Source organism: Phoca vitulina, unplaced genomic scaffold (assembly GCF_004348235.1).
Source record: "Phoca vitulina isolate PV1807 unplaced genomic scaffold, GSC_HSeal_1.0 scaffold33, whole genome shotgun sequence".
In the NCBI taxonomy this organism is placed as follows: domain Eukaryota; kingdom Metazoa; phylum Chordata; class Mammalia; order Carnivora; family Phocidae; genus Phoca; species Phoca vitulina.
The window spans coordinates 12,004,642-12,030,168 of record NW_022589736.1 but is presented as its reverse complement, the minus strand read 5'-3'; the positions used below and the strand labels follow the sequence as shown (position 1 = coordinate 12,030,168).

Genomic DNA, 25,527 nt, shown 5'->3' with positions numbered 1-25,527 from the left:
AATTCTCAACTATTTCTCAGTGTCTCAATCCAGGAAACATGAAATTTGGATGTTGTTTTGATGAACTGCTTCATCTTGGGTCTTCTTTGAGGTAGCCTCCAAAGCAGACCATTAAACTTTACCAGTCTAAGTCTGCATCAGATTTCCTTGCTGATTCTTCATTTCTGACCTGAATACTAGCCCAAACTCCTCTCCATAGTAAAGGCCATTCTAAAATCTCACTCTGAAGCTTTTCGAAAAATCACATATCTCATACCATCCCCTTCTTACATGTACTCAGATGTTCTCCTTTTCTTCAGAATAAACTCTAAATTTCATAGCATGGCACACAAAGCAGGTCTATGTCACATGCTGTATTTTTTTTTGAAAGATTTATTTATTTTAGAGAGGGAGAGAATGTGCAAGTGAATGGTGGGAGGGGCAAAGGGAGAGGGAGGGGAAGAGGGAGAGAAGCAGACTCCCCACTGAGCATGGAGCCCCATGTACGGCTTCATCCCATGACCTGAGATCATGACTTGAGCTGAAATCAAGAGTTAGATGCTCAACGAACTGAGTCACCCACATGCCTGCTCTATTTTTTTTTTAAATTTACTTTTTGCACCTTGTTATCCAACAATGGTGAACTATTTGGTAATTTCTGAATACATCATGCACTTACATGGCTTTCTTTTTAAGCTGTCCCCTTGGGATACTCTTTTCCCCATCTGTGTTACTGAAATTCTACTCATTTCTAAAGTCCAACTGACATCTTAATAGTGAGTATTAAATGCTCCCTTTTTTCATACTACCACAACATGTTGTTTTGCAACCATATTCCCTGCATATTTATAGGTAGCTCTCCCTCAATTCATCGTGAGCTCCAATGTCTTCATACTTTAATGAAAAATGAAAATATAATTTTGGGGTCATATTATAGTCAGGTTCTAAAATGGAGATGGGAAAAAGGGGAAAACAAAACTACTAAATGTCTAGGACTAATATGTTATCTTATTAATTTATTTTGTATAAATAATGGTCTTTTTAAAGGTATGGTTGTGGGGCGCCTGGGTGGCTCAGTCGTTAAGCGTCTGCCTTCAGCTCAGGTCATGATCTCAGGGTCCTGGGATCGAGCCCCACATCGGGCTCCCTGCTCTGCAGGAGGCCTGCTTCTCCCTCTCCCACTCCCCCTGCTTGTGTTCCCTCTCTCGCTGTGTCTCTCTCTGTCAAATAAATAAATAAAACCTTTCAAAAAAAAAAAAATAAAGGTATGGTTGTACCAATAGATAGTTAATTTGGAGATCTTTCATCCTGTATTTTATTTTATCTTATTTAATTTTTTTGAAGATTTTATTTATTTATTTATTTGAGAGAGAGAGACAGCACAAGTGGGGGGGTTGTGCAGAGGGAGAGGGAGAAGCAGACTCCCGTGAGCAGGGAGCCCAATGTGGGGCTAGATCCCAGGACCCTGAAATCACGAACAGAGCACCAACAGCAGATGCTTAACTGACTGAGCCACCCAGGCACCCCATCCTCTATTTTAAATAATTACTCAAGAGCTTTTAATTGCATATAGTTCTTAGATATATTCTTCTAGAAAGACTATTTACCCTTTCAATTTGCTTAGCAAACTACTTCCCATATAATACAAATGTAAACTTCATAAGTGTGTCTCTCTATATTACACCACATTCTAAATTAAAACTGTCTAGGTAAATGAGGATTTATTACAGTCTAATACATTTTCTTTTTATTTTTATGGTACTGCAGTACTTCTAAGGTCTGCATAACCATTAATTACTTTTATGCTTATGATATTGCTATGAGCTAGGGAGAAGAGAAACATTATTTTCCCCTGGTTTAAATATAAACAAAGAAAGGGACAGGCGGTTTTGAGTAATTTGTTAAGATCAACCATGAGATAGAGACAAGTCCTGAACCAGTTTTCCAAACTGGGTTATTGTGCATTGCCCTATAAAGGTTACTTTCATGTTGTGCTCCTACTTCACCAAATAGATTTTAAAATATTCCAACTTAATCATGGGTTTTACTGATTTTTGCCTATATTTTCCAAAAGAAAATTAAGCCATGGCAGAAAACTGCTGAACTCATGTGATTTCTGGGTTATATGAGGATCATTTCCCCCCAGGTGGTACATTTTTATAAAACAGGCTCCCCTATATTTGGTCCAAAAGTGAAGGATTTTGGTTTTCCAGGTTTGCCTTTTACTTGAAATGAAAGCATGTGCAATCCAAGAAAACCTAAAACAGTGTGAGTGGTACATACTTAATTGAGGCTATTCCTACAGGCCTAACTATCTGTTAACAGTATTTTAAAACCTGGAAAATCCTGTGCAATAATCTTAATTCCACTCCTGAGCATGTGTGTGTGTGTGTGTGTGTGTGTGTGTGTATGTATATATTCCCCCCCAAGAAATGGAAAGCAGCCCATTCATCACTTTATTGTTCAGATTATATGGAATCTCATTTACCTTGGCTGATCAGACTTTTAAGATAAGAGTTAATCCTTTAAAGTGGATGGTTCAATAGAATGAGCCAATGGGGACAGCCAAGTAAATTTCAGCACTCTGGGAATGGAAAGGAAATTGCCAAGAAAATGTAATCTCCTGTAGATTTTCCTACCTGAAAGGCCAATCTAAGATTTGAAACCTACCCAGTTAATGGCAAGAAGCCCAGAAAAGTGAAGCACCTGACTCCCCTAAGCCAAGAATCTCTGGAATGGAAGAGACAGGTAAGCAATGAAAAAGAGCCTCATTCTAACAGCACAGATGGCCAATGCCATCCCCGCCAAATGGCTCACCAGGTCTGACAAAGGGGGCAGGTGATCCAACAGACTAAGGCTGAAATGACTGTTCTAAATAGTACTGGAAAGTATGACAGGGATGGGGGAGGCGGATAGAAGCAGAAATAGCCAATTTATGGAAAAATTATTGTCATCTCCACCTGGCAGCATGTCCTTTTGACATCTGCCTTCCTAGGGCTCCTGGATTTTCTCAGCCCTGGCAAGTGGAGATCAGGTGCTTGGGCAGATGATATACTTAGTTCCTGCTGGGATGGAGGCTGAGTTGCTGTGCTTTGTCAGTTTCACCCCCATGATTGATGGGGTGGTGGGAAAGTCACCATTCCATTGGCCCAAACACATTCTCTCCCTCCCATCAGAGAACCAATTCTGCAAACAAAAGTGGATGCCATTCAAGAGTTACAAAAGGTTGGGGAAAGAAGAGAAGTCACTGAAAATAAAGGGGATAGTTTGCAACACAGGACCTTCCCATAAAAAGTGTCAGTAGATACTAGTTTTGTTTTCCTTTCAGTCAGACTCTATCTGAGTGAGGTTATATATTCACTAATTTCTTTTTTGTAATCACCCCCTCTTTCATCCCAATGCTCTTCACATTTCTATATACAGAAAACATGTCAGTATAGATCTTTTTAAAGCAGAATCATGAAATACACCCTCTGCCCTATTAGGCTAATCCACAAGAGAACTGGGAAGTTCCACAGAGTCTTGATCAGTTCAATTACCCAAGTTTATCTTATCAGACTAGTTAACAAAAGGCTTCCCTAAGAAAGGGCAAAAATTAATTAATTAATTAGCTAATTAATTAATTGTTCTCCTGAAATGCTACTGTTGAGGAGTCTGGGCATACATTTCTAGAAGCCCTTTAACCATAGGTGGACCATCCTTAGGAGTGTATATATCCCTTGATCCAGGAGTCCATTATCTAGAGCTTTTCTCTAAGAGGGTAAGCAGAGATGTGCACAAGAATGTATCAGTTAGGATATTCACTGAAACATTAGATGCAACTTAACTTCCATTATGTTATTTATTACATTAGCTATGATATATGGCAAGATTCTAAAAAGATTCAACCACTGAAAGTAATAATGTCAACAAATATTAAATTAATACCATTATCAGTATGTTCTAGGTTATCTTGTGATAAAAACAACAAATTCTCAGGGTTCCTGGGTGGTGCAGTCACCAGGTTTCAGCTTGGGTAGTGATCTCAGGGGCATGAGATCGAGCCCCATGTCATGCTCCATGCTTCAGCATGGAGTCTGCCTGGGATTCTCTCTCCCTTTCCCTCTGCCCCTCCCATTCGTGCTCTCTCTTTCTCTTTCAAATAAATAAATAAATAAATCTTTAAAAAAAATTCTCATATCCTAGTGGATTATAGAAATATAGGTTTGTACATAGTTTACATCACATGTCCTTGGTGGGCTTAATGGGAGTTTTGCTCCACTTTTCCTTACTGTGGGATAAACCTGAGGTAGGGTGAATAATGAGCCTCAGTCGTATCCAGATCCAGATCTGTGGAATCTGTGAATGTTACCTTAATTGGAAAGGGGTCTTCCCTAGATGTGGTTACATTAAGGATCTTGAGATGGGGAGATTATCCTTGGATTATTCAGGTGGGCCCTATATATAATCACAAATATCCTTATAGGAGGGAGGAAAGGGAGATTTGATTCCTGGCAGGAGAAAAGAAGGCCATATGACAGAAGCAGAGGGAAGCAGAGTCAAAGTGAGAAGGAGGAAGTCAAGAAATGCAGCCATAGATGATGGAAAAGGCAAGGAAATGAGTTCTTCCTTAGGGTCTCCAGAAGGAGCACAGTCCCCTGCTGACATCTTGATTTTAGTCTTGTAATACTCATTTTCAACTTCTGGCCTAGAGAACTGTAAGAGAATAAATTTGTGTTGTTTAAAGCCACCAAGTTTGTGGTGATTTGTTGCAGTAGCAATGAAAACCTAATAGAGAGGTGAACAGAACAGGCACTATCTTGATCCTTGCCAGCACCATGGCAGAAAGGAAAAGAGCTTTGGCGGGTTATCCTCTGGAAATTAAGTGTTCTTTCCCAGAAGTAACACAAGTTATTTCCACTAAAACTTCATTGGTCAAACTAAACTTATGGCCCCACCCAAACCTTAGGGCTCCAGGAACTCTACCATGTACCTGAAATTAGGAGAACTAGAAATATTTGGTTAGTAGTACTAATGACTATTCACCACATTGAAAATATGGGTAATATATGGGGTGCCTGGGTCACTCAGTCAGTTAAGTATCTGCCTTTGGCTCAGGTCATGACCCCTGGGATCGAGCCCCACATCGAGCCTCAGCAGAGCAGGGAGCCTACTTCTCCGTCTCCCCTGCTTGTGCTCTCTCTCTCTACTAAATAAATAAAATCTTTAAAAAAAATTAAAAAATGAAAATATGGGTAATAATAAGTAAAAATCAGGTTATAAATCATGTTCTAGAACAACTGTGCTACCAATATGGGAAAATAAATCAGGAATGTGTACCTACACTTAAATATAAAAAAGAGCCTGGAATGAATACTGTCATTTTTTTTCTGGAAAGTGACAGAATAGGTGACTTTTCTTTCTTTCCTTTTAAAAAATTTTTAAAATTCTTATTTTATTTTTAAATTTTTTATTATTTTTATTTTTTACTTCTCCTTTTTAAGTGTCATCAATGAGTATGTATTTTCATAAGAAGCAAGAAAATACACTTTCCCAAGTAGATTAGCAAGTATGCACTAGTATAATACTGTATAAACCTATACCTAATATTTATTTATTTACTTCTTATTTTTTTAAGATTTTATTTATTTATTTGAGAGATAGAGAGTACAAGAAAGAGCATGAGTGGTGGGGAGGAGCAGAGGAGAGGGAGAAGCAGACTCCTCTCCAAGCAGGGAGCCTGATCTGGGACTCGATCCCAGGACCCTGAGATCATGACCTGAGCCAAAGGCAGACACTTAACTGACTGAGCCACCCAGGCACCCCCTAAACCTAATATTTAAAATATAATATTCATTTGTGAAAAATGTAAAGTCAGGAGTTGGAAAGTATCACAGTTTGAAGGGGTCTGAGAGGAAATTAAAGCCCAAAAGATGAAAAAAATTATCTAAGACGTAAGAATTATGTAATACTAGACTCTGGGCAAAACTTTCAGCTTTTCTGATTTAAAAGGTAGTTTGTTTGGTTTTTTTGTTTGTTTGTTTGTTTTTGCTTTTCTTACCCCAATGCTAAATCCAATCTTTTGCTTATTTACTAAATTGATAATGTCACTTTTTTTTTTTTCATTTCTCTTCTTACCCCTACAACTTCAATGATGATTTTTGGAATAATAGAATCTTAAAATATAGCTATTTAATTTGTTTTGCCCCTTTTCATAAGGGAGATGCCAGGTTCCAGTAACCTGTTTATGTCTTAGAAACAGCACACTGTCTTTTCACTAATGCATCCCAAGCACCAACCCACATGCCTAACTCAGATGTGTCTTTCAAATAATGACAATAATTTCAATCAAAAATAAAATGGTGGCTTCAGATATGGTGTCTATGGTATTAGAACTTGTAAGAAATGTTTTATATATATATATATATATATATATGTATATGTCTTTATCCACAGTTCCTGGCTTACAGCTCCCCAAACCCTTGGAATTTCCTGAGCAATAGGAGCAATGAGACAATCTTTTGTTAGAATATTTGGTTTCTTTTTTTTAATTTTATTTTATTTTATTTTTTTTTTAAAGATTTTATTTATTTATTTGAGAGAGAGAGAATGAGAGACAGAGAGCATGAGAGGGAGGAGGGTCAGAGGGAGAAGCAGACTCCCTGCCGAGCAGGGAGCCCGATGTGGGACTCGATCCTGGGACTCCAGGATCATGACCTGAGCCGAAGGCAGTCGCTTAACCAACTGAGCCACCCAGGCGCCCCAGAATATTTGGTTTCTTGTCCTCAATTCCTGAAATCGCTTCAGAACTATCAAGGTAACATGGGTGTCTTGTTATTCTGAACAAGCTCTTTCTACCACAACTGGATTTATGTTAATGAAGGTAATTTTTGCAAAGCTCCTAAGAATGAGGGTTGGTTGCCAGGGGAACCAACGAGGAATGGAGGGTTGGAACTTCTAGTCCCACCCTCTGATTCAGGGGATGGGAGAGGGGCTGGAGGTTCAATCACTCACCAATGGCAAATTATTTAATCAGTCACACCTGCAAAAGAAAGTCTCCATAAAAACCCAAAAGGAGGGGTTTCAGAGAGTTTCCACATTGGGGAACCAGACACCTTCACAAACCACCATGCTAGGACCCAAGCTCCACAAGGACGGAAACCCCTTTGTTCAGGATCTTACCCTAGGTACCTCCATGTATCTGTTGATTTGTGTTCTTTAATATCCTTTGTAATAAACTGGCCATCTATGGTCCCTCTAGCAAATTAATTGAACCCAGGGAAGGGGTCAAGGGAATCTCCATTTTATAGCTGGTCAGTCAGAAGCACAAGTAACAACCTGAGCTTATGACTGGCCTCTGTAGTGGAGAGTGGCCTTCTGGGACTGAGCCCTTTACCTGTGGAATATGATTCTGTCTTTGGGCAGGTAGTGTCAGAATTGAGCTGAATTCTCAGACACGCTGCTTGCTGCTGAGTGGAAACCTACACACACATACACACACACACACGCGCACACACACACACACACACACACACTGGAATTGGGTCCAGGAACCTAACTTAGTGTTCTTCTTGTGAATTCAGATGTATTAGTTTGCTAGGGCTGCCACAACAAAGTACCACAGACTGGATGGCTTAATCAACAGAAACATTTTCTCACAATTCTGGAGGCTAGAAGTCCAAGATCAAGGTATTAGAAGGGTTGGTTTTTCCTAAGGCCCCTCTTCTTAGTCTATCTTCTTTCTGTGTCTTCACATAGTCTTCCCTTTGTGTCTGTGTCTTAATCTTCTTTTTTTTAAAGATTTATTTATTTATTTGAGAGAGCAAATGCACGCGCTCACACACACACACACACACACACACACACACACACACACGAGTTGGGGGAGGGGCAGAGGGAGAGACCTCTTCAAGCACACTCCCCACTGAGCACAGAGCCCAAAGCAGGGAACCCATGAAATCACGACCTGAGCTGAAACCAAGAATTAGACACTCAACTGATGGAGCCACCCAGGTGCCCCTTAATCTTCTCTTCTTATAAGGACTCCAGTCATACTGGATTAGTGCCCAGTCTAATAGCCTCATTTTAATGTAATTATCTCTTTAAAGATCTTATCTCCAAATATAGTCACATTCTGAGATACTGAGGGTTAGGACTTTAACATATACATTTTTGGGGATACAACTGAGCTCATAACATCAGGTTTTTAAGGAACAGCTTACTGACATATTAGGAGCCTCTGTCTTTTGAAACTGATGGAAATGCTACATCTAAGAGAGAAATTGCTGTTCGGTAGAGTTAAGTATTATTTGGCCTAGCCTTTAAACTTATCCTTGGAGACCAAAATCTTCTTGGAAGAAGAGACATATGTGTGTATTTAAATTTACAAACATATTCTGCAGGCCTCTTCTTTCTGTAAGAGATCTGCATACAAGCACATCGATATTCCTGGTGCCTCTACTTCAACACAACGTTTGTAGAAGGCAGAAGCTTCCAGGAGAATGGCAATTTACCTTATTCCCTGCTGTAACACACAGCAGGTGTTAATTACTTTGTTATTTCAATTGATCAAAATGCCCCTAATGCCACAATGACTCTGGGCACACTTAGCAATGCTATTCGCCCCCAACACACCATTTATTTAAAAAGCCTGCTTCGAGGGTCTATTTGTTCAGCCAACATTCTATGTTCCAAATTGTTATTGCCTAATTCTTACCAGAATATGAAATGAATTCCCAAAGTTGACCCTCAGACACGGATTTCAGACACTAATTGCAGTGAAAATATAAGGAGGAGCTAATGTTTATTTTATCACAGGACAAAAATCATATCCTTTGAGTCCCTAAAACTCACCCCCATACAAATTTGGGCCATTTTACCCAGGCCATGGGAAGAGGGCTCCAATTTCCGAAGTAGCATGCGTGGGTGCACGGGCGCTCACGCGTGTGCACATTTGTGTTTGTGTATGTGTCTCCTGTTCAAATGCTTACAAAATACAGCTAAGTTGGGGCCTCTTGAGCTTTTTGTGATTTAAATGCATAAACATTGGTTCATGGAGCCAGCCACTCAGTGTAATGGGGGAGGCCATTGCCCCTGCTTCTTCTATCCACTAAACAAAATGTTTGTGGTTTTATATTTTATCCACTTTAATCTTAGGAAAGATCAAAAGAAACTATAAACATTCTATTCAAGTCCTTTGAATATAAAGCAATTAAATTTCAAGTAAAAAATGAAGAAGGTCATCCTAGAGGTAGTGAGTCTAGGTTTGCATTATCTTCCCCCTGACTCTGTGACACCTAGCAAGTCCTGATGCCACTCAGGACCTCGGCTGTCTCATCTGTCCAATGGCCATCAGATACCACCTGACATCAACATAATGCTTTATAGCTTAGGAAACACAATGAACATTTGATGCTTATAGCTAAATCAGCACCAGAGACAGGAAAAGTTGATTAAGATGATCATTTACTATATGAAGATCCTGAGGCTCAGAAAAATGAATTGCTCATGGTTACAGAGCCAACGAGTATGGAAACAGTACTCATTTTCTAAAGGTAGAGGGTAAAAAACCACATGCACTTTTGGTATCTCCTCCTGCTGCCTAATCTGCCATTTTATTAAAAAATTAAGCCAACTTTTAGAAAGTTTGCAATAACCCAGCAAAAAATACTCAAGCCAAATACCATTTACTCATACTAAAGAGATCCAAGGATAACATAAATAATTTATATCTCTAGACAATACAAATCCTATTTTGCTTCTACATAATTTCATTTGAACAAACAAAATAATATGTGTGAAATCATCTGCAGTGTCTAGTTTATATTAGATAATATATGTTGGCTGAATCGAAAACTATTAAACCTATTTTTTTCTCATAGTTTTTTTTATTTTTATGGGTTTTTTGTTTTGTTCTTGTTGGTGTTTTCATACAGAACTGTTCTCCTTTTAGCATGCTCCACGAATCATGCTTGAGGATACATCAGATCCCAGGAATGGAAACAGTTTTTGGTAGAACCCATTTTCAGGACCAGGACAAGAAATAGCTTTTCCAGAGCTATGTCTGGAACATTCTCTATTTCCAAGAAACCTTACTGAAAACCTAGAGATAAATCTCAGGTTTCAGAATGAGTAGATACTATATGAGTGGTAGCCTCAATGAATTATCTTACCAAATCTCATTGCTTTTGGCCTTAATATATTAGGTTCTATTACTCCATATACTGCTTTTACGGTTATTCCTAAGTAGCTTTATGTACTTTCTTATAAGGAATTTTAAGACAGGATCCATTAATTCCTGTGTTTTTCTTTCTTTCCCACGAAAGCATGTGACAAGGGGGAGTGCAATCAGCGATATAAAGAAAGTGGGCTTTGTAGTTAGAAGACTTGAAGTACTTTAAGTACTGGACCCTCAAATTTTCAGGTATGTGACCACAGCAATTCATATAGCCATGAACCTCTGATTCTGTTTCCAAAAATAAGGATGTTGACTAAAATAATTCACAGGATTTTGACTCATTTGTAATCCAATGAGTCAAAGTGGATGAAAGAGATCTATAATGGTACAAGAACTATACAAATGTAAGTTCCTATATGAAAAAACCTTAAATGTTTCATCTTTGAAACTGTGTATTTTGGGGGGAGGGTGCTCGAATATGTTATATTTCAAAGCATCCTTTGCAGTTTCATGAGTCTATTTAACTGAGTTATAACCAGTGGGATGGGCAGAAAGTGACACACATTACTTTCAGGTCTAACTCATAAGAAATTACCCATACAGATTCTCTCTCTCTCTCCATGTCAGTTGATTAGATGTCAATAACCAGAGTAGCCCTGGAAACTATGTACTGAAAAATGGTAGAGCCTTCAACAGCTTGGGTGCCTGAATAACCTCATGGAACAGAGTCCCCATTCCATCCTGCTACCAACTGACTTTACATAAGTAGCAATTAAATCTCTATTGTCTTAATTCATTGACGATTTTTAGTTTATTTGGTCCAGCAGCTACCATAGCTCTAACCAATAAGGTATTATTACTAAATGTTAGCCAATATTATTTTATTCCAGTATTTGTGGTTATTTTCAGCTTTTCTGTGTTGGCAGCACACTTTCAAATACTAGAACTTTTAGTAGTACACTTGAAAGAATTAAATTCGGAGTTTGTGAATCTCAAGGGATACACACAAGGAATCCGATGTGGGATTGGCAGCTCCAGCAGTGTTGGTTACTTCAAGGCATGGACCACAAACTCCAGCAGAGGTGATCAGCAAGGCTCTCCTAATTCATTCCATACCACACTGATCAAAAGATTATCTCTAGCATCCTCTCAGCTCTGCCAAGCAGTTTTAGTTTGCAATTGCTTTCATATTTTCTTTGAGCCTCTATCTTTTATCTTTTATCATATTTTTGTGCCTGTTTCTTTTATCTTGAACACTTAACTTATGGTTCCTAATTCATGTTTATCACTCTATAGTTCCTTGTACAGGATGTGAACAAACTAGGAGTTCAACAAAGGTTGATCTGTTATCTTCTGATGTGAATATAACAAACATTGCCACCCCTTGGCACCCAAGCCATGGTTTTCAAAAGCACATTCATGTACCTAACCCACCATAACTGTGAAACCAGAGGGGCAAGATTCCCATGTACCGATGGGCGAACATGAGCTCAGAGAGATCAATTACATTTTTATGTTTCCATGACTAATAAGAGGCAAGTCTGAAACCAGCTCTACTCTTTCCTAATTTTCAATCTAGTGTTCATTCTACTGAATCACACCCAGTAACTACATCATTCCAGTGCTGATAGAGATAGTCTTTATCCTGAAGGGGCCACAGTCATATTGGTTCCCTACCTCAAAAATAGAAATGGTCAATAAAAGTGACAGCTAAGGCTTTTGCCCCTAAGGGCCTATTTTGAACATTTTTGGAATGAGTACTATTTCTTAAGCCAGATTTTCTGGAGTAAGTTGATAAAACGACTGCAATAGTTTGCCATAATGGGTTGGGCTATTGTGATTGCTTGTGTCACACCTTATAACCCAGATGTTTACATGAGACTTCATATACGTATAGAAAGGCTATCGGAAGGGCACTTAGCTGGCTCAGTCAGTTAAGTGTCCGACTCTTGGTTTCAGCTCAGGTCATGATCTCATGGGTTGTGAGATCAAGCCCTGCATCAGGCTCCATGCTCAGTGTGGAGAAGGCTTGAGATTCTCTCCCTTCCCCTCTACCCCTCCTCATGTTCTCTTTCTCTCTCTTTCTCTAAAATAAATAAATAAATAAATCTTAGAAAGAAAAGCTATTGGAACCGGTTCCAAACTGAAAAGATAAAGATGGAGGGGGTGGTCCTCACTGAGATAACTTGGAGTACTAAAGAGATTACAGGAACATCAATAAGACTTGGCAGAGAATGCTAACTAGCTAACCAAAACTTGTTGGCCCTAGACTATATCTCACAAGTCTGCCATGTAGTTAGATGTGTTCACATGAATTAGGACCCTCAAATGTAAGCAAGAATGGTATGTGCCACTTCTAGCTCTGATCCATAAAAAACCACTGATGGTGGACCACCATGAATTTCTCTCATGGGAGTAGCCACAAGATGGAAGGAGCTTGGATCCATGTATAATCACATTTATGTCAACATGACTACTTCTATGTCTGGGATTTTTTGTTACTTAACCCTAGCCTATCCTAACTAATACAAGTGGTCAACAGAAGTATGTAAAGTAGAACTGAAGATAGGAAACAAACAAATAAGCAAAATAGTGACATCCTTCTGAAAGGAAATACTTGGTCCTTGTAAAAGAGCAAGCCACAGAAAGAATAATTTTCAAAAGGAAATTGGTTGATAAAAATATAGCATCATTTCAGGAAATTCCTGTTATTCATTTATTTAAAGGATGAAATACTACCATCTATCATCCAGGCAAATGGCTGATTTTAAAGACAAAAGAAAAAAGAGATTGAAGTTTTATTTCCTTCCTAAATATCTCAACATTTGGTCTAAATAAGCTATCTATATTGAAGTATACAAGGTACTCTCCAAAAGTACTTATCATAACTTCTTATGACTAATTTGGGAGATTAATAATGATTTATGACATTTCTAAAAGGAATAGAGTTGGTTACAGTTTGAATTAGATAACACTGAATATCAGATCTACCACAGCTACTTTGTTTTGTGAACACTCTAGCTAGCTAGCTACCCACCTGTTAGGGGCTCTGAAATCAGACTACTTGTGTTACCATCCAAGCTATGTCACTCATTAGCTGTATGACTTTGGGTAAGCTGTGTAACCTCTCTGTGTTTGTTTTTGTTTTGTTTTTTTTTTTAATCTGCTGTGAGATTAAAGGAGTTTGTGCATGTAATCACCATGCAAGTGCACGGCTCAGCTCTCCCACTGCAGGGAGCAGATTGACTGATGGCCCCAGGTGCTGACTTCCTGGATTCACCCCTGTGTTCAACAAAGGTACGAAGGCAAACCCAATTCCTACGAGATGAGGAAGACCTTTAATGGGGAAATTTGGCATAAGAGCTCCTCTCAAAGTTCCTGGCTGAATCTTTCTTTGGACTGCCTTAGAGATTGAGACACTGCTCCCCAGTCTCCTGTATCACTGACTAAAGGTTCTTCCTGTTTTCTTTGGCTCCCTTCCCTTTATCCTTCACAGCTGTTTTCTCAATAAATCTCGTGCCTGTCTAATCCCATGTTGGAGGGTCTGCAGTAACACAAAGCATGTGAAGAGCTTAGCCAGAGTAAGTGCTTGATGCATATTGTCTATTATTATTCATGTTCTTTATGTTCTTAAAATAGGAGATTCCATAAGCACAATGGTAAAGTGGCAACCTTTGGGGGTAGGGAGGATTCAGAGTACACATTCAAGATTAGGAGGAAACACGTACAGCTCTAGTAAATCTCACATCATAGGGAATATTATGATATTGTCACTTAAAAACACTATGAAATATAAGCAACAACAACAACAATAAAAATACAAGGGCTGATTTATAATCCATGGTTGGGATTAAGTTTTTTTTAATTTGCTTATATAAATTTAAAATCCTAATTTTAGTGATGTGGAGAAAAAAATATTGAAGGATTGAAGGAACAAGAAGTCTGGCTTATCACTTATTGAACATTTGAATTTTAAAAGATGTACACAAATCAGCTCTTTCCCATACTTTTTGTAGGTTCGGAGAAAAGAGACAAGATGAAAATGATGTAATGAAATAATATATTTCTTATGTAAACAACAAAAAAAAACCCAGAGTATGTTTTTCCATTTGCAAATTCTTAATAGCAGGCAGTCACTCCTCAGTATTGACTGAATGCTGACCCCAGGCACAAGTCTAAAGCTATGTGTTTTGAGGGAAAAGTCAAAGAATGCAGGGTTATGGTCCCTGTCTTTGGGCTATTGAAGGCTCAAATGAATCTACATATGTGATATTTTATTAATGAATGGTAATAAGTTCAACCCATGTACAGAAGTGCTATAAAAACCTGGATAAGAATACTAGCTCAACAGCAAAAACAGTAACAGTGATTAGTACTATTTCTTGAATATTTACCATGTGTCTAGCATTTTATGGACATTATCCCATTAAATCCTCTCTACATTACTGTGACATCCTCTATGTTTTATGAGTCAGAAATCTGAGACATACACCAAATAGGAGAACCAGGATCTTAACTTGGGTTTAAAGGGGTCAGGGTCTTGATTCTTAACCAGTGAGGGTCCACAGTGGATGCAGCCTGTAATCCAATAAAAATGACTTTTCAGGAAAGACTTTTTTTTTTTAATATTTTATTTATTTGACAGAGAGAGACACAGCGAGAGAGGGAACACAAGCAGGGGGAGTGGGAGAGGGAGAAGCAGGCTTCCCACCGAGCAGGGAGCCCGATGTGGGGCTCGATCCCAGGACTCTGGGATCATGACCTGAGCCGAAGGCAGACGCTTAACGACTGAGCCACCCAGGCGCCCCCAGGAAAGACTATTTTAAGGGAGACAAATTTTGAACAGTTAGTATATGTTGTAGCTTTCACAGAAGGCGATAGAGAAGCGAGTATTCCACAAGTGGACTAGAGAAGCAAGAACAAAGACATACAATGGAAAGGGAGCAAACCATGTGTACAAGAGAGGAAAAGACGCTGGCCTATCAGTGTTAAAAGCTTTGCCTGGCGAAGGAGGGGAGGGATGAGGCAGTAGAGGCAGAGGGAATTAGACAGTTGATACACAGCCTGAAATGCAGACAAGGCAGGTCTGACACCTGCTGTGGAAGGAACCCTGTTCTGGCAGTGGTGGGTCCTGCTGTGGTTGGTTTCCTGGGCCTAGAGTCAGGGCATGAGGGTCTGGTTTAGGCGCAAAACTCCGGAAATGGAAAGCATGGTGTGAAGCAGGAAAAAAAAAAATTACAGAAGAGGGGCGCCTGGGTGGCTCAGTTGGTTGAGCAACTGCCTTCGGCTCAGGTCATGATCCTGGAGTCCTGGGATCTCCCGCATCGGGCTCCCTGCTCAGCGGGGGGTCTGTTTCTCCCTCTGACCCTCCCCCCTCTCATGTGCTCTCTTTCTCCTCTCATCCTCTCTCTCAAATAAATAAATAAAATCTTAAAAAAAAAATTACAGAGGAAACAGTAGGCATAGCTGGGTGGGTGACGTCATGCAAACACCACACAAGGAAAGAAGTTGGCACCTGTCTATGGCCATGCACTGGTTCCATGCCAAACAGGGACATTATAACACTGGGGGATTCAGGAAATGTGGCCTATGACCCAGGCAGTAACTACAGCCCCCCACAGCCCTGCTTTCACCACCTGTCAAAACTCTGGGTGACTTCTCTATAGCGCTGCCTAGGAACAGGAGGCTAGGACCCCACCCAGGTGTGGCATTGCCGGCCTTGGTGAGGACAGCATGAAAGGGGTCTCTGTTCAAGTCAGAGCTGACCAGAATGCAACAATCAGGCATCCGCAAAGCCTGCCAGGGGAGTATTGCAATTGCCCCTAACCCGATCTTTTCCCACACCAATAGCTAATCCCCCATGAAAAATGCTGGAGCGGCAGCTACTTTCTCCCGGGGCATCACTGTGTTTTTCTGAGGCTCAAGTGGGCCCAGCACTAGCAGCTAACAGTCGGCGGCGAAGTACACTGCTGCCACGCCACAGGGCTGGCTAATCAGTGCTATTATGCTCTAGAAAGCTTCACTGATGTGCCTCTTAAAATTTTACCACTGACACACCTACCATCTGACACCGTACAATTAGCCCTGCGTTCTTGGAGCGCATGGTAGCTGTAATATTACCACATCAGAGAAATCATTACTTGAGATTCAGAGCAGCCCGTGTACATGCAGAGTCCTATGCCCTTCTAGGGCAAAGGATTGAGGCTGTTATTCCTTATATTGTCGAAAAGTGTTAATTTTCCAGAGCATTTTCTCTTAAGAAAATCACTGTGCTATATTGTCATCTGATCCATTACGATTAACCCCACTGAGAAATGTTACACCTTCTCTAGACTAGGAAGTAGGACCTTGCTGAGCATTTCCTCGTGTGTATGACTGGAGAAGAATATCTGTTTGGGGAGCTCTGTGACATTTCAGTCCACCAGATAATCCATGATCTCTCTGTGGGTTTTACATACTCTGATGTCTCACCCCCAGTCCAGAGTACCCCACTCCCTGTCACACACACATACACACCCAGACCTGAAGCAGACACAGAGACATGCAGGACAGACACACAGACACACATGCACACAAACACTCATATACACAAGAGTCGGAGTCAAATCTAATTTAAAAATAGAACAGACCAAGACAAGGTAAACTTCCAGAGAAAAACGATGCTTTAAGATTTCTCAAGCATGCAAAGTAGGCAAGGAAATGGGTGTAAGTACTTTGAATGGCATTCTGATATTTAAAAAAAAACAGGCTCATGATCTACCACGTACAAATGTACTTTTGAACAATGACGACAGAGCATTAAAACTTGATTCTTAGAATATTCAGATATATATAATTGTCAGGGACATGGAAAACAGCCAGTGGCCAGGGGAGCAGGGACAAGGGCTTTTTTGAGCTGTAAACTAAACCACTGTGCTTCTTCTGGAGTGATGCTTTGTGGAGGAGGAGGAAATGTGTTCAGGGAGCTCTATTTACATACCACCTATTCCAAGATGCGATGCAAATTTGCTGGTGAGGGGCATTAGGGAGGCACGGGCAGGGGATTAAAGGCTTTAGGATAAAGTAAAATATTCCCTCTGGTGCTGGTTTTATAACTAGGGAATAAGAAAGTCTCCACCTTTCTCCAAATCTGTTTTTATCCATCTGTAGTCTCAGGAACTGAGACAGCTCTCCTGCTGCAACTTAAAAAAAGCTGAACCTTAGATACCAAAACATTTGATAGCTCTTCTTGCTACTGTTGTTTTGGAGGTAGTTGGGCTCCCTATTTTTCTTCTACTTCATCGCCTGTTCTGAAATCTGGGCCATTTCTTGGGAAGTGCCAAGAGAAAACAGTTTTTGCTGAATTTCCAGCCGGAACTTTGAGGAATTAAAATGTCCCAGTATGCCAGTACTTGTACTATTTCTAGTCATGTTTTGAATCAGATTTAAGTAAGAAAATGGAATTTCAAATTCTGGCAAAAAAAAAAAAGAAAAAGAAAAGAAAAGAAAAAAAGGCATCTTTACCTTGAAAATACTTTGAAGACTTTCCAAATACTTACCCCTTTGTTTGGGGTGGGAGGTGGTGGCTCACTGAATATTTCATATTACAGAAATGTTGGAAATAGATGTGTCCCCTATTTGAGCGCTGCTTCGGAAGTCAGACCAGCGGCTTCCATTATGTATTAGAATATCTTTATAGCACAGAAAATGTCTTTTTCTATTATTATACCACAGATTCCCTCAATGTATAGGTAAACAGACTTGAAGAAAATAATTGAATGCAAAGACCTGAAATCAATGTCAGCACATCTTCTAATGAGCTATAACCACAGTGAGCTGCTTTCCCTATGAGACCACCTGCTCCAAGCAGACAGATGGTGGCCCGATGGGGGTCATGGCTCCCCTTGTAACGAAGGCTGGAGTCCCATACGTGCACAGTTTTGGCAGGAAGAAAGAGACCAAGACATTGACACTTCACAGAAGAGAGTAGTGACTTTGTTAAAGAAATGTCAGCACTCTCAGCTCCCTGACTCCCTCTATTTCCTATCATTTTACTGGGTTGGGTAGCCTCATCCTTCCTGAAGAGCCTTGCACTTAGAAGAATAGCTTGAGAAATTAGCATTCTCAGAGGCTCAGCAATCATGCAGATGGAATAAGCTGAATATGTTGAGTGACAAAAATAAAACTCAGGGCAGAGCTTCTATTTGGATTCACACTCTCTTAATCGCAGCCCTACAGCAGTGTTAGATTTTGGATGATTGAAGATAGCACTGAAAAGGGGCACAAAGAAGGGACACCGAGTAAGAGGTTGGATGTGGAAGAAAGTGGCACGTTGGATAGGAATTCTGTTTTTAGGACAGCGTATGTATGAGCTATACTATGAGGAGATCCTTAGGGAGATATATTAAAGGAAGAAAATTTGTAATTTTAGTTGATTAAAAGTATGTTCTGTCTTCTAGTAAACAAATTAACAAAATTCACATTAAAATGTGACTACAGAAGGTGGTAAAGTAGATCACCTCTTTGTTCTATATAAAGTATAGCTTTATTTTTATTTTTTAAAATGTGGCTTTATTTTTATATTAATGTTTGAGTTTTAAAGACTTCAAAATCCCTTTTCATTTGTTCTGGAAGCCATGTTTTCCATTGTTAGAAAAAAATTTGATTGCATTTATTATATAAACAAGAGATAGATAAATTCATTCATTCAATCATCTCTCCACCATGGAGCACTATCTTGCACGCCATTTAGAATTCATTACTCGTTCCCACCAACTAAATGCCTTGAGCATTCCCTAGTCATAGTGACAACCAAAAAGCAAAAAAGCCCAAAACAAAAACTACTCATTTCTGAACATTCTAAAGGAGGAAGAATAACCACCACCACCATTCCCCCGATCCCAGGTTGAGAGGTCTTAAACAGAGGCTACAGACATAAAACAAAAAATATGGTTCCTCACTCCAAAAAATGAACAGTCTGAGGGAAAAGAAATATGCCAAGTGTAATCATTTATTGATGTATCGCCACTCATTCCTGTCATTTAGAGTGTGATAATCAGCTTAGAGCACAGCTCTTCTCTTTCCTGAGCTCAGCCTGGAGCTGTGCTCCCAGAACCTTGGTGTGACAAGGAGGGTATGCGGCAGACAGCTGGGTGGCAGAGGCCCCCTTATGAAACTGACTGTGCTAGTCTGGCTGATTCCATCTGGTGCTGGTGGCCTCTGCTGTAGGAACTGTCTCCAGATAGGTGGTATGTGTCTGATTTGGGGGACCAACTGTTCACCCTCACTGTGTATCTCCATTGCTGAGGAACTCCTCCTCAGAGAAACAGCATTAACTCCCTTTGGCCCTGCAGCAGTTCATATTCCTGGTCTGTTGTCCAGGTTGGGTTCACCATCTTTGACAGAGCAGTCATCTGAGCATCCCTATAGCTCATGCTCATCTGTACCTCTGGGCTCCCCCATATGGAGCCATATGAACAGATGAGGCCCTCTTGTTCACTCTTGGAGAACCAGAGAGTACTGGAATGGGGTGAGGAGTATCCTCATAGCCTTCCTAGATCCAAAATATGACAGTTCCTTCAAGCACTGTGTCATGGGATGCTAAAGTAGATCTCCTTCATTCAGAAGTCTGTGGATCAGAAAAGGGATGACACTGTATGTACAAGTATACTCCCCACCTTCAGGAAACATATGTCAAGCACTGAAGAGGCACAAAAGGGTCTGAACGAGACAACTGGACATACTCCTGGACTCCTTGAACTCTTTCCAATGAATCCCTGCTTGGAAAGCAGTACCAAGGGGAGTCTGGAGGTTCTACAGCTTGGCAAACATTCATCCAGGGGAAAAGCTCTCAATGTCTCTATATTGACATATAATAATCAGAAAAACTCCACTGATGATGATCCTAACATTCACTGTTTGCCTAACAGGATGTCCAGAGGCCAATGGACTCAAAATGTCATCAAGCAACTAGATATCTTTTATCATTATTTTTCTTATACATTTTACTTTTGTACTTATGATGATTACCAAGACTCAGGATTAGGCATTGTTTTCGTACACAATAGCGTCCTTTTGAAACAGTCTGCAAGAGAAGGGGACCAAAGGACCTTCTTGTGCAGTGTTCACTTTTGTCAGGAAGCCCCTGAGTCCCATCAAGGACTTACAGTCACATGACTAAGTCACACGACCACATCTAGACTCATCACTGGCAAAGGGGAAGGAAATGACCAACTGGCCCAGAACCATCATGATTCATTCTCAGGGGATGAGTACATTACCAAAAAAAACTTAAGTAAAACCAGGATAGGATGGTTTTAGATAGCAAAAAGGGGGAGTGTGCTGGGGAAGCACCAGAAGAGAAGTCAGCCACATTTTCTTCTTTTAGATATACCTGAACATCATAAAGGATCCTCTTGGACTTCCCTTAACTTGGCTTTAGGGAGAGAAAAGGGAATATCTAGGAGGAAAAAGAAAAACATTTTTGTATGCTCTAATAATTCTAATTATTTCCCCCCTCTTTGCAGGGTTCTTCTTCTGTTGGCTGGGAAGTTGGGTAGTTTGGTTATGGAGCTGTCCTCACAACTTGTAGCAACAACTGTGGGAAAATGCCTGATCCTGAATGAGAACCAATCCTTGGAGGTCCTCTGAATTTAAAATGCAGGGCATCCTGGTCCTTTTTAGTGTCTTAGCAGAAATTTTCTACAAAGTGGGAAATTCTGTCAGAATATCCTATTAGACTTGAAAATGCTATGAAAATGTTAATTGCTTTGTGGAAACATGATGTTGAGTGTAGCACAAACAAATGCTATGCACAAGTGCTGAGACAGAATGCTACAAATTGGGAGTAAAGAGTACAAGGACTAAACTTCATTTCCCTATAAAACAACCTAAAACTTCTTGGATGAGAGGATGATTGCAGGGCTAGGGTAGCAAATACACAAGATGAGCCTGGAGTGTTTTGTCAGGCCAGAAAATCCAAAGAAACTTCACCTGCCAAAAAGAGCTCCAAATGGCCAAAGATGGAACAATTCAAACAGTAAGACAAATGACACAGTATTAGATTATAACCCAAGGTATGAAACAAATATATGTGAAGAATTATAAATAGTATTTGTAGATATTTCCCCCTCTAGGAGATAGAGTTTTTAAAAAACTCCCAACTTTTTTGAGTATGGGCAGTTTCACTTCCAAATAGAGTATGGAAAGGAAAAACAAAATAGTAACTTCCCAGGAAGAAAGCTTTCTAACACTACCTTGACCAAGTCACCAAGGTTAATGGAGTCATTTTGATATCACGTACTCCTATGATGTATGATGTGATGAGAGAGAGACTTCATCTCTGTAATGCTTTCCCCCAAACCTATCACCCCAGTGTAATCATGAGGGAACCATCAGCTAAACCCAAACTAAGGGGCATTCTACAAAATACCTGACTAGCACTCAAAAACTATCAAGGTCAGGACAAATTAGAAAGACTGAGAAACTGTCATAGGCCAGAAATGACTAGGGAAACAGGATGATGCAGTGTAGTGTAGTATCCTGGGGGTGAATCTGGGAATTATTTTCACCTAATAAATGACATTAGGTGAAAACTAGCACAATCTGAATAAAATAAGGAGTTTGGTTAAGAGTCATGTTTCAACGTTGGCTTCCTCGTTCTGTTAACTATACCATGGTAACATAAGATATTTACCTTCGGGCAAATTGGGTGAGGGGGTCTATGAGAGCTTGTACTATCATCGCAACTTTTATGTAAGTCTAAACTTACTCCAAAATAAAAATTTCTTTAAAAGAAATCAAGAAGAGATTGGAACAAAGTTTGGCTCAACAGCAGACTAATGGCTTTGTCAAAAAATATTTTATATGTCATCTATGAGATACTGAAAGAATTTTCATTGGAGGAGAAACACGGTCAGGTTTTTAGTCTAGAAAGATCAAACTGGAAGCATTGTGGAGTAGAGACAGGGGACAGGGGGCAAAAGGCAGGAAGGTGGGATGAGCTTAAATACAGAATGCTGTGCTAGAGTCTGGTGCGTGCCCATGTGTGTGAATGTGTGTACACCTGCATGGCAGGCAGCCTCAGAACAAAGACATTTCTTGTCAAATGCTGAAAAGGGAAGTATATACATTTTATAATAAAAATGAGACATAGATCATTGTTTCTATTTTGTTGCATTAGCTCCAATAGGCTCCTTTCAGTTGTTTTAATGCTATTTAAAGAAACAGACAAAAGAAAAGCATTTGAAAATAACACTACAGATTTTGGATGAAAAAAACCCCCTAAATTCTGGTACTTTATCAGCTCTTAGCTATGTAATCTTGGTCTAATCACTTCAATAGGACCATTTCTAAATAGTTTTTCCATTTCTAAAACAAGAAGATTGAAATAGAATGCCGTTGATTTCCAAGATACCTATCAGAGATGTTGCAATGAAATTACTACATTTGGAAAATTATTGGATTAGAAGATGATTAATCTAAAGGGAGAATTAATACTTGTTGAGTGCTTACTAGTCTAAAAATATTTTTTATCATTAATGATTTTTTTTTTAATCCTGTGAAGGTAACATTGGCCTAAACCACATAAAATGAATTGATTAACAAGAATTCATTTCAAACTTTGCCGTTTTATAAAACTTCTATGAATTTCAACATGAAGATCCATGATTTCAGCATTTCCAAGCCACGAAACTTGTTTTGTAGCTAGGGAAGTGTTTGCAGTTTTAAAATTGTTCATAAAAATAATTTTTATGCTTTAAGACTTCTGAAAAAGAAATCAACCATGAACATGTTAGACAGCCTGTTCCACAATGGATGTTCGCTGATCAAAAACAGCCAAAATGTTGAAATTTTATAAACCTGCATTATAATTTTTTTGTGAACTATTACTAACAGAAGTAGGACATTTATTCTGGTAAGGCAAAAGTGAAGAATTTAGCACATTTAAGAAAATTTCCAAGCTGAGAAATTTGATATGATTTCACCGGGACAGGACACCAAGTAAATAAGATTTATGCATCGTTTAATTACACGTGTTTATTTTTTTTCCTGAGGAAGGCTGAAGAAAACATGTTAATCATGGCATTTACACTTCTATGACACATCTATTTCCTATTGCTTCCAGTTCCTAAATTATTTCAGCTTAGAGTTTCTTTGACATTAAAAAATCACCTGTCTTGGAATTAAAAAATAGACTGAGTTGCAGAAACAGTTTGCCTTTTAAAATATATAGTGTGGCACTGATGAAGCTCTTGGCAATTTCTATCATATGTACACAATAGAATTCTTCCTCACAATGTGTAACACTTAAAATCACATCAGAAATCTTACTATGGATCCTTTAAAATAAAAACTCATTATTAGCAGAGGACAGATAAATATACGTGACTGCAACTGAGTTTAATTATATTCTAGGGTCATAAAGGAGGCCTTCAAAAGCAACAGAAAGAAAATCTTTGCAAGACGCAGATTGTGGCTCTGTAAATAATTTCCACTCTGAAGAAATTGTTGAAAGGAAGGAGTGCCTTATATTGGCCTTGCCTTATAAATTAGAGTAGTAAATCCAACTCTGATCTGTCAGAAACTGCTGAAGCTCATTTCTACTCAGCATTTATTTGGCTCTGTTTCAATTTATGCCATTACTGAATAGCTTCCTCACTTTTAATTTCATGAAATTTAGAATGTTGAAAGCCCACATCAGGCATGAAAGAGAAAAAAAATGATGTATGATTACAAACATAACTCAGCAGAACACACTAAAATTTACATATGATCTGAAAAGGGAACCTGATATTAGAATGACTTATTCTGACAGTTTTAGAGAAATATAGAAGGGAATGGACATCTTAATTGGGGCATACCCTCATGCCCTATTTTAAATGAGCATTACATAAATATCCCCATAGTTTCAATTTTGCAATAACGCATTGCTTTTACCCAGCTTTCTGAGCCTTGATTCTTAATTGCATCCCATTCCTTCTATTACGCCAATACTTACTTTTCAACTATTTTGAGAATCTTCCAGGTGTTAATCAAACAAGAAGGAAGCTGCTGTCTCTGCAAGATCCATCTCTATGTGTTCCTATGGTGTTTCTTAGTCATTGGGGCAGCCTTGACTTTTACTTTTGTATCCATGACCCATATGATAAATGCCACCTGAATGATAACAAGAAAGGAAAGAATAAATGGAACACAATATTAAAGAAGCATTTTAAAGGCATCTCAAAAGCCCAAGCAACACTTTTTCTTTTTTTTTTCTTCTATGTAATACCAGAACTCACAGTCCTTGATCTTCCAGCCTGTTATTTCAGACCACTGAGCCATGTTGCCTCTCTGAATAAATGGACAAAGACTCAGAAATGCCTTTACAGTGTGGGATGACTTTGGAAAATACATTGCATCTAGAACAAAGAAGCAATGGTGCCTTTCTAATTGATCTTGTTACCACCACTCCTTAAATCTGAGGTCCACTGCTTTCCTATCATTGAAAGACTAAGCAAAGATCCACTTCTAAGACTGGTAGAGCACAAAGATACAGCTGGTTTCAAAAATAAAACATAAAATTCCTGATCTGATTTACACACAGAGCCTGAGTGCATAAGAAAGTTTCATTTAAAAATTAATGCATGAGTGCTTCAGAAGATTTTCAGATGATTGAGAATGAAAGTCACTTGTAAAAATGAAAAAAGAAATGGGCATAAAAGCAATAGCACTGGCATATAATTATTTTAATATATTAAAAGATATTTGGCAAATACAGCCAGGTGTACAAGTCTTTCCTTTGACTTTCTGGAAATATTGTTTTCTTTCTTTCTTTCTTTCTTTCTTCTTTTTTAAGATTTCTTTTTTATTTATTTGGCAGAGAGAACACAAGCAGGGGCGGGGGGCAGGAGAGGGAGAAGCAGGTTCCCGGCTGAGCAGGGAGCCAGATTCTGGGCTTGATCCCAGGACCCTGGTATCATAACATGAGCTGAAGGCAGATGCTTAACCTACTGAGCCACCCAGGCACCCTTAGAATTATTGTTTTCTTTAATAGAATGAAGAATAAAGAATATTAACAATCAGAGTCTGTGTTTTCCAAAACATACAGCAATTGGCCTTACATATCCATGAACTGTAAGTAAATCAAAGCATCATTCCTTAGTTTCAATTCTCTTACCTGAGGTAGATACAATCCTCTACTACCCTCAAAACATTCCTTATCACACATATTGACACTAAAACAAAAGTGTTCATATTTGATTTTGTGGGAAAGAGGGCTCTCATTCTATTAGAGGCTTTCATACTTCTTATAAACAAACATATATCTCAATTAACTAGATTTCATATTTATTTTCAAAGTCTATGATGGTATAAACTATAAGGTTAAGCATTCAGAAGAAAACAATGTTATCACTTCAAATGTATACATT

At 39.1% G+C, this 25,527-nt stretch overlaps 1 long non-coding RNA gene across 1 annotated transcript in view; it reads left to right on the top strand.

The window, feature by feature from the left end:
* The window catches only part of LOC116645648, a 120,658-nt gene that overhangs the window by 82,618 nt on the left and 12,513 nt on the right, over positions 1-25,527 (top strand). The window contains exons 2-4 of the long non-coding RNA XR_004301986.1: positions 10,284-10,381; positions 13,316-13,432; positions 13,632-13,716. This is a non-coding gene — a long non-coding RNA (uncharacterized LOC116645648). The remainder of the gene's footprint in view (positions 1-10,283; positions 10,382-13,315; positions 13,433-13,631; positions 13,717-25,527) is intronic.